General features: G+C 34.0%; 1 pseudogene; it reads left to right on the top strand.

The window, feature by feature from the left end:
- Positions 1-2,797: 2,797 nt before the first annotated feature.
- LOC118612670 lies at positions 2,798-2,916 on the top strand (annotated as a pseudogene).
- Positions 2,917-12,771: the final 9,855 nt, after the last annotated feature.

Below are 12,771 nucleotides of genomic sequence, written 5' to 3'. Positions count from 1 at the left end.
TTCAGTGATATATTCTGCATTGTGTCCTAGGGATGATAAATTGTCCAATATTTATCATTGGCCATGTAAGTTCAGAAAAATATTAGTCAAAAAAGTAAAAATATATTAGTGGGAAGGTCTGATTTTTAAAACAATCATTACTTATTTCTTTATATTCATTTCTTCCTGCCACCAGGAAGACTAAAAACAGTATAAAGATCACAATATACTATACTGTTTTGTATACAAAGACAAAAGAAAACAAAATCTGCCCCACCAAATCTGCCCCCACCCCCCGGCATGAGAAATATTTTATTTTTAAGAAACAAAAGATGCAGAAAGCAGCTTTGACCTTCCCCCAAACTGCCTAAAATAATTTAAAATAGAAAGCCTGTTCTGGGAAGAACTAACACTGTAGATAACCACAGTATTAACATAAACTAGATATGGCGGATGGGGAGGAAACTCTTAAGGTCTTTTTGATCAAAGTCCTCTCTGTGACCCACTGTCTCTAGATGGGCCAGCAAACTTTTGTTTGCTAAACATAAACTCTTTTCATCTCCTGTGAATTGCCTTACTTCCCTTTGAAGTCCCAGACCCCGAAATGACATGTATACTTCATTTTGCCTTATTGTCTTCGGAGTTGTCATGCTTATTTGAGTTCCTCATGGGTAGGTATTAAAATTTGATTTTTTTTTCCTGTCAATCTGCATTATGTCATTTTAATGGTTTGACTGGCCATAAGAACCAAGAGGGAAAGGAGAGGCATATTCCTTTCCCCTAGAAGGATGAGGAAATTTTATATTTCATAATAAATTCACTGGGATATGTAAATAAGCCAAACCTGAGCCCTTAAGACAATCTTCCTATTTTTCAAAGGCAAGAGTACGTACCAAGTATTGCTGGCATTTTGTTCAGGAATTACCTTATGAAATGAGTGAAAGAACAAACGGATCGATCTTAATAGTTCCAAGCACAGAATTTATTTATTTCAAGTACATGTATGCTACATGTCAGTAATCATCATCTGTATTCCATTTCTACAATGTTATTCTTCCAGGTTTTATATAAAACTCTGGGACGATTTAAAAACAAAGTGTGGGAGGAGCACAGGCTAATACTATCAGAATTTTAAGTGTGTTTTCTAGCGGGAAAGATCATGGATTCGTAAATTTCATCACTAGTCCATGATGTTATCTGAGAATTGTGTGGCATCACTCTTCATAGAACCTTAAAAAGCTTTCGATTACATGGTCTTCTGTTATCCCACCATATTCCTTGGGTTGGGAAGATCTAGAATATCTCTTCCATTTCACAAAGGAGAGGTACGAAGCACAGAGAGAATCAATGACCTCATAGCAATGGATCACGTCATAATGAAAAGGCTGGATCTGGGCTTCGGTGTGGATTCTGTTGCTTCTTTTTTGGACATCTAATCTAAGCTCTGGAAGGTTTCTGCCCTTCTTTGTCTTAAGTCGAACCTGAGGGTGAGATTCAGCTCTAATATCTGAGTTATCTCCGTCTACTCTACTCCTTCTTTAGAGCATAAAATGGCACTCAACAAATATTTGTTGAATATGTGAATGTGTGAATTAACAAATGAATGAGTACGTGAAAACACTGAGACTAAAATTCGGCGGGATTTGCTTTCAGGCTTTTCCTCTGTCCTCAGCCTTTACAAATAGAAAAAATTTACTATGTAAACTTTCATGACAGAAAAAGCTATAAATCGTCCCTCAGTATTCACAGGGGGTTGGTTCTAGCACTCTCTGAGGAGACCAAAAATCCAGGGATGCTCGAGTTCCTTATATAAAATGGCATAGTATTTGCATATAATCTATGCGCATCCTCCCAGATATTTTAAATCATCTCTAGATACTTCTAATACCTAATACAATGTAATGCTGTGTAAACAGCTGCTATACTATTTGTTCAGGGAATAATGATAAGAAAAAATGTCTGTACATGTTCAATACAGATGCAAGCCTAACCTCATAGTACACGTCAACAATCATTTAACTTTTTAAAAAATATTTTCAATCCACAATTGATTGAATATGCAGCTGCAAAACCTGCAAATACAGAAGGCCCACTGTACTGTTATTAATAACAATACCAAGTAGTAATTAAAATTAGGACATTCAATCATTATTTCAGTGTAAGTTAAAGAAAAACTATGAGTTACTTTTAAGAAATTCCACACATCAAAAAATGACTAACCGTATATCTTGGGAACTGAAAAATGAGGAATGTGCAATATTTATGTTGTGCCAAAATGCTAATGCAAAGTTTGTAATGTAAAGATCCTAATTAGAAGCATAAATTATAGATTATATTTGGAGGATTGACAGAAATGTTCCTTTTTAAAGGGCAAAATATGTTTTGACTAAATGAATCACTGAAAAGCCTGTTTTAAAAAACATTCTCAAAAATTCATAAGTTCATCTGTTAGACAACAAATGCTAAGTATATTGACTATTATAACCTTTCTGTATCTCATTAAAGCGTCTTGAGACAGTTAATTCTGAAGAGTTTTGGTCTCTTTAAAAAAATCACAGAACTTAGTTTAAAATGTAAAGAATCTTTCAGTAAAATTGTTAAGAATTTAAACCACTGTTAAAATATCATTGAATATACATAGCACTAAAATTGAGAAAACCCCAGTTCTATGAGACATTTATTCAGAAATAAATATTGTGTGTGAATTAAAAATTATCATCAGTTAAAATATTTCCTCTCCTATTGTGTGTTTTACAGAATGAAAAACACCATTGTATTTAAGCTGCTTAATGAATATCTAATTAAAAAAAAATATTTTGTCTATGGCCACACCACCCTGAATGTTACTGATCTTGTCTGATCTCAGAAGCTAAGCAGAGTCAGGCCTGGTTAGTATTTGGATGGGAGACCACCTTGGAATACCAGGTGCTGTAACCATTTAAAAATATAAATATTTTACACACACACACACACACACACACACACACAAAAAGAATGCTTCTAACATCTTTGATTTGAATCTAAAGTTTTTAAGATAAAACTGGCTCAGTACTTTTCAATGTAGATTCAAAACAACAGTAAAAATGAATTCATTCAGTCTCAAAGTATTTTATAAACAATAAGTAACAAATGTCGACTATTCTCACAATACAGAAAATATACAATAGCAAGAACTGCACATATTTTTATAACTATATTCATTAATTTCACCTTCATAAATTTTCTTAAATCCTTTTGGAAATCACATGAGCAAGAACTCAATCTATACCTATCTACGCATTTATTCAACAAATAATTATGAAGTACTATATAAAGTTTTACGTACAACTCCTGAGTAGTTACCAAGATGTAGAAGATATGGATTCTGCCCTCAAGAAACTTAAAGGCAAATGGGCAAAGAGGACATGTAAGTAATATAAGTTAGAAAGCAGGAAAGCATACAGACAAAGTGGGAATTTAGAGTAAGACATGACTGGATTACTTGAAATCACTGGGAACAGGGAAAGCTTTGAGCTGTATCTTCAAAATATGGGTTTTATTTTCGTCATACAGGCATAAGGAGAAAAACATTCTGAGGCAGGGAAGAGCAATAAACAAAGACTGAGAAAGAAAAACGTGGCATAAGTGCAATCGAAGCAGCTAAGTGGGAAGGAGGAAAGGTTTGCAAAGAGAATAGAAAAGATAGAAGGAAATGACTAGACGCCCCATTGTAAAGGGTCCTGAATCTAAAACGAAGGAAGTTGGACTTTATTTTGTAGGAATTGGGGATCCCTTACTAGTAGGGCAAAGGCTAGCAAAACTATCACAGGAAGTTTTCGTAACAATGCATAAGGACAAAATAAGGAAATGTTGGAGGGACTTCTTTAAGAAGAAAAAATAGGTACCGAAAACAGGAATAAAGAATGGTAAAAACTGCATTCTTATCTATAAGTACCTCAAATGGAAAAGAAGTAAGTGCTCCAAGTAAAAGATAGAGTGGATGAATGGAAAGGAAAACAAAACTCCTACATATCATCTATAAGAGACTCACTACAGATTAAAAGACACAAACAGAAAAAAGGAAGGGCATGGAAAAAGATATTACTTTGATGGCCTAGAAGGTATCTAGGCCATCAAAGTCAGACAGAGAAAGATAAACATCATATGATTTCACTTACATGCAGAATCTAGGGAATAAAACAAACAAACTAATCAAGAACAGACACAAATATGGTGGACAGTTTGGTGTCAGAAAGAGGGAAGAGGGGGTTGGAGGACTTGGAGAACGGGGTGAAGGGCTGAAGAAGTACAAATTAGTAGCTGATGGACGGTCATGGGGATGGTGAGCATGGCATAGGGAATGCAGTCAGCATTAATACATTGGCTAGGTGGAGGGTCAAGGGAGGGAGGGTACAATTGGGGGGATTGTTTTATGAACTGTATAGATGTCTAACCAATGTACTGTATACTTGAAACTAAATTTTAAAAAATAATTTTTTTAAAAAAGCACAAAATAAGGATGAGCCAGGTGTCAGGAAGAATAGTAAAAGCCACCCATAGGTAAAATGACCCAGGCAATTGGATCCTGATCTAGAGTATAGTCTCTTGGGATAAAAAAAAAAAAAAAAAAAACAATTGATGGGAGGTTATCGATTTGATGAAGGAGGCAGTAAAAGAGCAAAGTCAAGATGATGATTAGGTGACTAGATGGAGATACTACTGACAGAAAAGGAAAAATGGGAGAGAGAAGGTCAAGAAGTGAAGAGCTGGCCTAAAGACCAATTACTGAGCACCTCCAGACCCAATTCTAAACATATGACTTAGGTTATCTCACTTAACCTTATCATAGTTAGCGAGACAGAGTCCATTAAAGTGATGTGCCCAAGATCACATAATTAGCGAGTGACAGATCTAGGAAAGACAAACAGTTCAGTTTGTGTCATGATGAGTTAGAGGAAGAGGTGTAAAATGCAGATGACAATACTGAATAATAAGTCCGGAGCTCCAAAGAGAGAGTGGTAAATCCAAGACAAATTTTGGGTGAGTCATATGCATAGGAAAAGCTAAATTAAATTACAGAACCTTAATGGAGAGAACATAGCATCAAACAATAAAGGGAGACAGTCAAAGAAAATAGAAGGTAAATATTTCGAGAGTAGATATTCAATTTATCCCTAGGTGGGGGAGACCACTTCGTGAATTATATAAACGTCTAACCACTCTGCCGTATACCTGAAATACAAATTTTTAAAAAGGATAGTAAAAAAAAAGTAGAAATTCAAATGACATCTTACAGGTCTTCGTTTATTATACTTTAGAATTTTCCCTCCACAAAGCCAAGAGAGAAGATGTACTGAATGTGGAAAATATGAAAGTTACACGCTGAAATCGCATAGGCCAAATAGTTTCAGTATTATTTTGATCTCATTGTGTCAGCTGGGAAATTAATCAAGAGGAAAAAGGGTAACTCAATTTTCCACTTCGAGATTTCTTAATTAACAAAACTAACATCACATACATTATGCTAATAAATGATATCTATTTTAATTATATTTTGAGAACTTATTTCTCATGCCGGGTCATCCCAGGTTGATAAATAAATAATTCAGTAATTAATCATAAATCTTTTAAAACATGATAAATTGGAGTTTGTTTTATTTTTAATTAATAACCAATAGCACCATCTGTTACAACTAGAGCGATGTAAAATTTTTAAAAATTACTAGAATCAAGAGAAATAAGATGATAAAGTATTTTAACATTGACTAGAACAAGGAGAAAGAGGAAATGAAGAAAAGGAAGAATCAATAAAGGCCTTAAATCCATCAACCAGTGGTATCTGAATGTGTGCTAATTGAGTAATTCATTATTTCCTGCCTGTTTGTTTGTTTTTTAATTTTGGAAGAGAGCATTAAAAAGACTTGAATGATTTCATTTCTTACTAACATTTAATAGACCTACAATGAAGATCGAGAAATATATTATTTTGAACAATTATTACTACTAGCATAATGATTTCATATAATTAAATGGTCAACAATATGCTGGTCATTATGTAAACTTAAATATTTAATGTAAGACTTATGTTCTTCTTTTCTCTGACTTAGTGATTAGTAGAATGTAACTCCCTAGCAAAATCTATTTGAATTTGCTCTTTGCTTAGCATTTCAGGAAGAGCCATTCTTTCTACAGTTCGAGGGTATGACACCATTTCAAACATAGAGCATAATATTTACCCAATTTAAACTCACAATGTTTTGTTTCCATTTTACGTAATCATCAATAGAGAAAAGACAGAGTGTAAGCCATGAAACTGAGAACACTTGAGGATGCTGAAGGGTAATGAAATATAATGTTTGCCCTGGCAGCTCTTCTTACTTGGCCCTTCTCCTAGTCAAATCCTGCACAACTCCAAAGATGCCCAACGTTAGCACCATGCCAAAGGGAAATTCACAAGGAAACAGTGATCTCTTCTGACCTTTAAACTGTTGGTTTACAGAGTGTGTAAAAGGATGTGGTTTTTCTCTCTATGTATCAGGACGATGGTAAAGGCCAATTACTTCATGTAGTATTGACAGAACAAAACTTTTTATTGCTGCCCTCTTTATAATCCAGCGATTTTGAAAAATTCAGAAGCTAGCTTAAATGAAGACACTTCTTTATTGCCTTACTAACTCTTCCAGCAGAATTCTCCACACAGGCAACAACATAATGTACCAGAGCTCCATGCTAATAAATAAAATCTTAATGACATGGAAATCAATCTAAAAATAAAAAGGATACATTTCAAAACTGATAAAATAATAAACTGATAACTCAATTTTAAGAAGGCTAAGGAAGAAATGTAAAAAATAAATAATTTTATCCAAAAAAAAGAAAAAAGAAAAAAAAAGCACAAAGCAGCAGGGGATTTTTTTTTTAATGATTTTGATTGTTTAAAAAAATCAATAATTTTCATTTTGGTTAAATCATCACCAAAAAAATGGACAAGGAGAGAAACATTCAAATTATTCTAGAAATAATATGATTATCAAACTTCGATGAATTTGAACTTTTTAAAACTCACATATCTATGGATTCAAAAAAAAGATTTTAAAAATCCTAAAATAGATAATCAGTTTCTATAACTTAAGCAATACAATAAAAGAGAGTTTACTACATAACTATGTATGATTTAGGCCAGTGCTACTATGAATACATATAAATCTTCTGTTTACAAGAATACTAAGCACATGCTGGATTCTCCCTCTCCTGCATCAAACTTTTAGAAAAGAGAATAGATTTTTTTAAATTAGTTAATGTACAGATTCTCCACACAAATAAAAGCAGGGGGGTGGGGAGGTGGAAGAAAAAAATCACTAGAGATAATCACAGGCAAAGAGATGAGACAAGGCAGCCCCAAGAGTCTTTGATATTCGTTACAGCAGCAATAGAACAAGTTGTTATCCATATGGAGAACAATTAGATTGTTCACACCAAAAATAGAAATCAATGCAAGATGTATTCTGGAAAAATATGCAAAACATTAACATGAAAAGAAATGACAATTGTTGGGACCTTTGGTAGGTCAGAAGATCAAGAACAACAAACATTAAAGTAGAAAAATGCATACATGACTACATGAAATATAAAGCTTCTAGATTTTGAAGATATCGCAAAATGACAAGATGAGTTATGAACTTTAAATACCTGCAACATATACAACAAATGAATATAAATTCAGAATATATAATATAATGGATTCTCAAAAATCAACAGGAAAAAGAAAATATTCTTTGAGCAAAATTCATGAGCAAAAAAGGATAAAAGAATGACTAGTAAATATATGCAAAGAAGCTCATTCTCGTGTTTTTTTTTTCTTTAATACACTTGCCTTGTAAAAATTAAAGAGTCTAAAAATAATTATTAACAAAGATGTAAGGTAACACAAACTCTTATCCTTTGCTGGTAAAAGTGTAAATTGATATAGCCATTTTATGAAACATCATGTTTTAAAGTTGAAAATATGTGTATGTGATGACCCAGAGGTTTGCTGCTATTATTTCCCCAAGAGGTAAACCCAAGAGATAACTTGCACATCTGTACCAGGAAACATATACAAAATGCTTACAATGTCGTGAAAGCAAAAAAGTAAAATCGCCTAATTTTCCAGCAGAGGGGCGAAACTAAATATAAATCTCATGAAACAATGAAATAATATGTAGCTATTAAAATAAACTATAACTACATATGTGAAAATGGTGCATCTCCCAAACATATTGTTTAAAAACAAGCAGCAGAAGAATATAAAAATATGATCATAGTCATATAAATTTCGAAAATACGCACAGTAGAGAAATGTATTTTTTAAGAATAGATTCACGTGTGATAAAACTATAAAAAGAAAAAAAAAAAGGAAAAAGGGTAGTAATAACTGAAATTGAGAGGATTTAAGTTGAAAAGAAGTTAGTATTGTTTTATTTTTAACTAAGGTGGTGGATACACTAGTATCTGGTTTAGCATTATTCTTTACACTTATATGTATATTATGTATTTTGTATGTATTAAATATCAAATAAAACAATAAAAACTGAGAAAATAAAAATGGTGGAAATCCTAAGTAGCCAACAATAAAGAAATGACGAAATAAGTAATAATCCCGTTGAATAATGGTATATCACAAAGCTGTGTTCTTAAGTGTGTTTTGTTCTTAATTACATATAAATGGACATGTACGAATATGTTTAATGTCACAAACGAAACAAAATAGTAGCTCTATTAGTGGGATAATGTGTTTTGATTATTTATACAGATGCTCCTCTAATTACAATGGGTAACATCCGGATAAATCCATCGTAAATTGAAAATATTATGTTGAAAATGCATTTAATACACCTAACCTACCAAACATCACAGCTTGTGTATGTACCTTAAACATGCTCAGAACACTTAATTAGCCGAGAGTTGAGCAAAATCATCTAATGCAAAGCCTATTTTACACTGAAGTGTTAAGTATCCCATGTAATGTATACACTTAGGGCTTGCCACCATCATGCTGGGCAATTCTTTTGGCAATCAAATTATTATTTCATCTCGAGTCATTGCTTCCTCTTCTCACCAGAAGCGGGAGACACAAGTAGGTTTTCACACGATGAGATGTGAAAACACAAAATGCGATGTCCAAAAACTCCGGCAACACAGTACATGGTAGAGCATCGGTTATGTACCCTCATAATCGCGGGAGTGACTGGGAGCTGCAACTCGCTGCCGCTGCCCAGCAGCATGAGAGGGTACCCGACCACATGGCGCTAGCCCAGGAATAATGAAAATCCAAAGTACGGAATTCGTTTCGCTTTTGCAACATCGAAAAGTCAAAAAAATCATAAGTGAAACTATCGTAAATCAGGGAAGATCTGTATTTTCAAGTTTTGTATAGTAAGTATACATGGAATTTTAAACTCAGAAAAAAAATATAAGTTAATGTTTTATAAGATTCTTACTAAAGAACAATCAGAAACTGGTAAAGCATCTAAGCTAAGACATAGAACTCATTTGTTTAGCTATGAGAGAGACTATGGCCTCCTAAAAAAGAAAATTAACTTCCACATGTACAAAGCCTTCAAAAAGATTTAAGATCAAGTGATTGATCTTAAACAGGGCTATTATAATTCTAATCGCGGCAGAAAATCCTCAGCAAGACAATGCTGAGGAGCTTACCTCCTCTGTCTTCTTACAGGAACTTTATCGTTTCAGGCCTTACATTCCAGTCTTTAGTCCGTTTTGAGTTCATTTGTGTGTTATGGTATAAAGCAGTGGTCTAGTTTCATTCTCCTATACAGGACTGTCCAGTTTTCCTAACACCTGCTGAAGAGATCGTCCCTTCTCTTTTGTCTGTTCTTGGCTCTTCTGTCATAAATTAATTGTCCACATATGTGTAGATTTATTTATGGGCTCTCAATTTTGTTCCATTTGTCTGTGTGTGTTCTCCTGCCCTAATATGCTATTTTGATCACTATAGCTTTGTAGTATGATCTTAAACTGAGAAGCAGGAGCAGAGGAGACAAGACCTCACCCAGCTGGCTCAGTTTTCCTCAGCACAGGGCCTGGCTGGCCGTAACCGTTCCTAAGGGAATGGGATACCTCCAGCTTTGTTCTTCCTCTAATGCCATTGGTGGGATTGTGAATTGGTGCAGCTACTATGGAGAACATATGGAGATTCCTCAAAAAAATTAACAGATAAAGAAAACGTGGTACACGAAGTAGAATACTACTCAGCCATAAAAAAGAATGTTATCTTGCCATTTGAGACAACCTGGATAGAACTTGAGTGTATAATGAAGTCAGAAGGAGAAAAGACAAATACCGCATGATTTCGCTCATTTGTGGAATCTAAAAAACAAAAGTAAAAGAACAAAACAAAATGAAAACAAACTCATAGAGATACAGAGAACAGATCAGTGGCTACCAGAGAGGAAAGAGGTTGGAAGTGGGATAAGGGGTGAATGGGGTCAATTGTATGGTGATAGATAGTAGCTGGACTTTTGGGGGTGATCACTTTGTAGTGCATACAAACGTCAAACTATAATGCTACACACCTTATACATATATAACAAAAATTTAATGAAACTCCATTGGTGGTGTTTTTAGTAAGGCAATTTCTGAAGATCTGCCTGCTTATTCATAGAAGCAAGCCAAATCCCTACAACCATAAGAAAACAAGCAAATGAAAGATATTCCAAAGTTTTTTTTTTGAAAAAGGAATACACAAATAAAATTGTTCTTAAAAGAGGAATAGAAAAATCAATATTCAGCTCAAACTGCCAGATTTGCAGATAATTTATCAAAGTTTTCCAACCCTCCACAATCACTTGTTTTGACATGAGGGTTTATGGTAGGAAAAAAAAAAAATGTCTTAGGCAATAAATTATAAAGCTAACTTTAGCTAGTCTAAAGCTAACTAGACAGTGATGGCAAGTTATTTCCTACTGAAATAAACAAGTGTCTTGCTCACTCAAGTTCTACTCTATCTGGAGCTTTTCTTTGCTGGTGTACAAGTGGGTAGAAAATCACTCTTTTTGTGCACATGCAGCTAAACCATCCTTTCATCTCATGAAGATGACTCATGAGGACTTATGTGTACTTTAAAGTTTGCTCAGAGTAAGCTGTAGGTTCAATATCTACATCTAAATTTGCTTAAGCCTGCACCATTTCCCTAAATGATTAACAAGGTTTTATTTGATTCTTTAGTAAATTCTGGATAGTTTATTTTTCTCAATAAGAGGGATTCATATCGATCAGCCAGGAGAAAATTTATTAAGAGAAAAATCGATTTGAGAGTTATATTAGATGTGAGAAGACCATTTTCAAATGCCCTGCCATTCGTGGTCATTTATGCAAGTAAAGAATACAAGGGTTGATTAAGTTTGAAATATCGCCATTTGGCCAGGATTTATTAACTCTCTCCTTGACACACAGCGTGCGCCCTGGATTCTACTTTTAAGAGTAGTCACCATTCTGAAAAGTCGTAAAACCGAGATAAGAGATAAAGCTAATCTGCCCTTAATTTAAATATAGTAACCGCATATGACAAGGCGTTCTAAGCAAAGAAATGGGGAGAAAAGAAGGATGGATCATTAAACGCATCGAAAATTAAAAACTATAAAAGAGGCATTAGGAAGGATTGTCCTAAAAGCTGGGTTCCTTTTCTGCTGCCTTTCTGCTGCTGCCGCTGTGTAGACTCCAACAGGCAGTCCTTCACCCCATTGCTTCTAAAAGAGAGCTAATTGACTTTTGATAAATGGTAAGCCTGGACGAGTTAAGGGTTGCTACGGATATTTTTTATTATACTCTGACATTAGAATAATCCTTGGGGGAGCAAAAGGTTAAAAACTTCTCTGGTTAAGTGTTAACCAATTAATTATGATTGTACTGAACAATGTTTGGATGATTTTTTCCCGGTCCCTTGACATAATGTTGATAAATAACCCAGAAATAAGAAAGAGATTAATGGTTGATTAAATTCCACTCAGGTACTGAATATTAGCTCCTAAAATTTAGCTATTTATAAACTGTGTGATGCATTGCAAAAGTAGGTAATACGTAAATGTCATTTATCTTTAGTGACGTAAGATTGAGTGAATCACTGAAGTCAGATACTGAACTAAGAGAAAGATAAGGGAATGTTCTTTTACTTAAAAAGCAACATCATCAGTTAAATAGAGATTAGTGGATACTGGAAAAATACATTTAAAGTGATAACAATAAACACATTGATTACTCTGATGATTTGAAGAGACATTATTTCTATAGTTGTGCCTCTACAAAAATTTGTCATGTTCTATCTATCCGTTAAACTGTTATTAATCTTTCCTTCTTTCATTTCTATATTCAGCTTTCCATCTCAGTTAGGTCTCATCTACATGCCACAGTCTGTCCCATAAAAAAACAAAACGAAAACAAAACAAAAAACAAAAAAAAAACTCTCTCAATTCAACAATCCCTTTCAAACATTATTTTATCTTCTTTTCAGATTTTTGAAATGTTTGCAAAAATTTACCTATCCTCACTCTCTCTCTCTTTTTAATTCCATTCCAATGCACTTGGCTTCTGTTACTCCATCAAAACAAGATTTAGTAACTAGAGCATTAAACCCAAAATATGTTATAGTTCTTATTCTTACACACAACACACTGTGCGTCTTCCCCGTCTTCAGATCCGCTTCATCTTTCTCCGCCCATAAAATATTGCTTTGCTGTTTCTCTTCTCACTCTACATTATCTCTGCAGACAATTTTAATCATGCCCACTGCTTAAATTACTGTACATCATACACACA

The sequence above is a fragment of the Rousettus aegyptiacus genome, unplaced genomic scaffold, assembly GCF_014176215.1.
Source record: "Rousettus aegyptiacus isolate mRouAeg1 unplaced genomic scaffold, mRouAeg1.p scaffold_m13_p_16, whole genome shotgun sequence".
Classification (NCBI taxonomy): domain Eukaryota; kingdom Metazoa; phylum Chordata; class Mammalia; order Chiroptera; family Pteropodidae; genus Rousettus; species Rousettus aegyptiacus.
Note: the sequence above shows the minus strand (reverse complement) of the source record. Positions and strands in the feature narration are given on the sequence as shown.